Source organism: Aptenodytes forsteri, unplaced genomic scaffold (genome assembly GCF_000699145.1).
Source record: "Aptenodytes forsteri isolate BGI_AS27 unplaced genomic scaffold, ASM69914v1 Scaffold492, whole genome shotgun sequence".
NCBI classification, from domain to species: domain Eukaryota; kingdom Metazoa; phylum Chordata; class Aves; order Sphenisciformes; family Spheniscidae; genus Aptenodytes; species Aptenodytes forsteri.
Window position 1 is genome coordinate 641,031 of NW_008794172.1, and position 3,336 is coordinate 644,366.

Here is a 3,336-nt window from a genome sequence, read left to right on the forward strand (position 1 = left end):
GGAGGGTCACGGGGAGGAGCAGGTGCCCTGGCTCAGGGCATGGGGGTGGGATGGGGCACGCGCTGGGGGACCCCAATATTTCCCTGCTATGTCCCAGCTCTCTTGCACATCTCCAGGGTGCTCAGGGGGTTGTTCCTCATCTGCTGGGGGGGCCTTTCCAGCAATGCTGCAGGCACAGGGGCTCTGGCTCGGGCATGCTCAGGTCCTCACAGAGGGGCCCGGTGGGCAGTGGGCCATGGAGAGGGGACCGTGGGGTGCTGCTGGAGAAGGAAGTCCCCCGAGCTGCTGACACAGGGACCCCCTGCCCCCCCCCCAGCCACTACCAGCTTGCAGGAGGCTGCCTTGCGCCTCCTTCCCCTGCACAGCCTTGTCACAACCTTTTGCTGCATGACTTGAGCTGGCAGGGAACAAGCCTTGAAATAAACTCAGATGACATCCCTGCAAACTCCCGGGCATGGCCACAAAACGGATTATTTGTCTGGGCTGGGGAAGGGGGGCAGTGCTCATTTCTCCCCCGCTGATGACCCCAGCTCTGGGCTAACGCTCCTCTGATCAGAGGCAGGGCTAGTTTGCTCTCCACGATGCAGCAGCTGAGAAGGGCAAAGCCCTTTTGTCGAGGAGCAAGAGCAGAAGCAGAGACAAGGTAATCTCCCACCCTGGGCTCCCTCCCAGTTGATGCACCTGGTCCTTGAAAGGTTCAGCATCCCGGGAGCTCTAAGGAGCAGTTATCCTGCACAACTGATATAATAAATGATTTCTGAGGAGTAAAACTGGATGCAGGTCTTGCCCTATCAAGCCTCTTTTCCTCCCCATGTCCACAAGCATCAAGCCCACCTCCCCCTGGATTTTAATTCCCAGCTCTCCCCCTATGTCAGCTAATTATCTGAAAATGAGCATTTAGCGATGCCCTCCTTTGCAGAGCCTCTGTCCAGTCCCGACCGGCTTAGTGTCCCCTGCTTGGCAGCCGGCATCGCTGCCAGGGCTGGTGCAGCCTGGCCAAGACCTCACTGATCTCTGCGACAGGTACCGAGGAGCTCAGAAAGGAGCTGGGCTAATCCTGACCCAGGGTGGCGGCAGAAAGGAGGCAGTGAGCGTTAAACACTGATACGGGCTCTGCTCCCCAAAGCCCTGCCTGCCCCTCCCCACCATCACCTTCTCTGGGGTGGTGGTGCGGGGAAAGGTCAGGGTCCTTCCAAAACACAGAGAGCTCGGAGGGGGAGACCGGAGCCCCAGATTAGTTCAGCCTTTATTCTGGGCATCGTTTAAACCATAAAAATTACAGCTGAGTCCAATTCATTATGGCCAGGGAGCGACTGACAGAAATGAAAAGGGAAAAAAGATACACAAACTGATGCTTTCTTACCCTTCCAGTGAAATAGCCAATTTGGAACAAATTAGGGGGCTCCTGTCTCTACCAGCCTTTTGGATTGCCTCTAAGCCAACGCACATTTTTCACAGTGCAGTGTTTCCTCCATTAGCAGTGAAAATTAATGATTTCTATTATTGAAGTACCTGAAGGCGGGTGCCTCCCTCGCACAGCCGGGGCTGGGCTGGCCCTTCCCCAGGGCAACGAGCCCCCAGAGAGCAGAGAAGAGCCATGAGGAGAAAAACAGGCTCAGAGAGGATAAGTGACATGGCCGGGGCCACCCGGCAGGTCAGGGGCAGAGCCAGGCTCCAGGCCGGTGGCAGTCCCCTCTCAGGGGTGCTATCCCAGACGTGCCGGAGCAATGCACGCAGACCACCGCGGTGAGGCCCAAACCACTGCGTGTGACAGCATCATGGCTGTCCCCAACGCCCCCCCAGCAGTGAAACCACGTGGGCTTCAGCCAGTCCCTCCCGGCTTTGCTCGAGGGAGTGAAAGGGGAATCACCCCGCTTGCAGGGGGTCCAGCTCAGACTTCGGGGGTGCAAGTCCCAGGGTGCTGAGAGAACTTTCAAACCCTAATCTATTTACATGTTCCCCCCCTCTAAGTTTTATAAAGGTCAAAGTCCTTTGCCTCCCTCCGCGTGCTTTCTGCTCACGTTATTTTCTGGGAGCCCCGAGCACAGCGCCTGTCATGTTTGCGCTGACAGCTGCAGAAGTGTGTAACTCCCCACCACGGCTGCCCTGGGGCCAGGCTGGTCATACCCAGGGTTTGGAAGCAGACACACATCTGTCATTATTTTTTAATTAGATCTTTATTTCCTACTGCTAGTATTTCATTGTAATTTCCGCCACTCCTACCCAGGCCGTGCTAATATAATCACTTCAGAGAAGAGTGGGAACAGCCAGCCTACTCGTTCTAACATCCCGCTCAGAAAAGGGAAAAAAAAGCAATCTGCTAAATACCCAGCCCCTGCAGTCATTACGAGCTTAGGGACATCAGGCGGGTGCTGGAACCCACCATCAAAGCGCCGGTGCCGGCAGCGCAGCCGCCAGCAGCCTGCTGGGAGCATCATCACTGCAGAAACTTCAAATAAGTTCATGTTTGCTCAAATTATCCGTTAGCAACCCATTGCTCCAGCAAGGTTAGCTAGAATTAAAAATGGTCTAAAAAAATTAGTAGATTATACCCTCAGCTTGATGCTGGAAATGCAGTGATATTTTCTAGCCCACATCATACTGGAGGTCAAGATTAGATGACAGTTTGGTCTAAAAATACTCCGAAGGGGACGTTGAGGCTGTCGGAGGAGCCCAGAGCCTCCAGTGCCCCCCCGGGTGTCGCTCATGGTTGAAACCAGGGGACAGATGTTTTCCCCAGGACGTTTCTCAGAGCAAGCCCCTGGCAATGAAAAGAACTGCTGCATTTACAGGGAAATTCACCCAAAACAACCTTAGGGAAAGCTCAGTCCCACCGTCTGATGAGGGAGCCCCAAAGCCAAACCCCGTGTTTGAGTGGGGACAGAAATGTGCCCAGCTTGGCTCCCCTATCTGTTAACCCCCAAGAACAACGGAGAGGACAGGAAGCCTCATTAAGCAGCCAATTAACAACAGCAAACTCACAGCAGCATCAGGACTCACGCATGGTCCCACCCTGCGCTGCCCACTGTGGGTTTGCGCTGCGGCACGGAGCGAAACCGGGTGACTCCAAGTTCCCACTTTTTTTTTTTTGAAGAGGTGTTTAAGACATGGCAGGGAGAAGATGTTCAACACTCGCAGGGAGCAGCCACCGCACAAGCGCCTTGCAACCACCGTGTTTCTCTACCCAGAGCGCCACGATCCCGTGTTCGCTCCAGCCCCGTCACGGAGATTGCCAGCAAGCCCCCGGCAGCACGGGTTCAAAATTGAAGCTTTAGTGGCTTTACAACATTTCCTACATATTTGAGACCACAAGGTTAAAAGCAAGCTTTTTTTTTG

General features: G+C 54.7%; 1 protein-coding gene across 1 annotated transcript in view; it reads right to left on the bottom strand.

The window, feature by feature from the left end:
* Positions 1-3,336, bottom strand: part of LOC103901792 (zinc finger protein 385C) — a 54,227-nt gene that overhangs the window by 30,840 nt on the left and 20,051 nt on the right. The window lies entirely within an intron of this gene.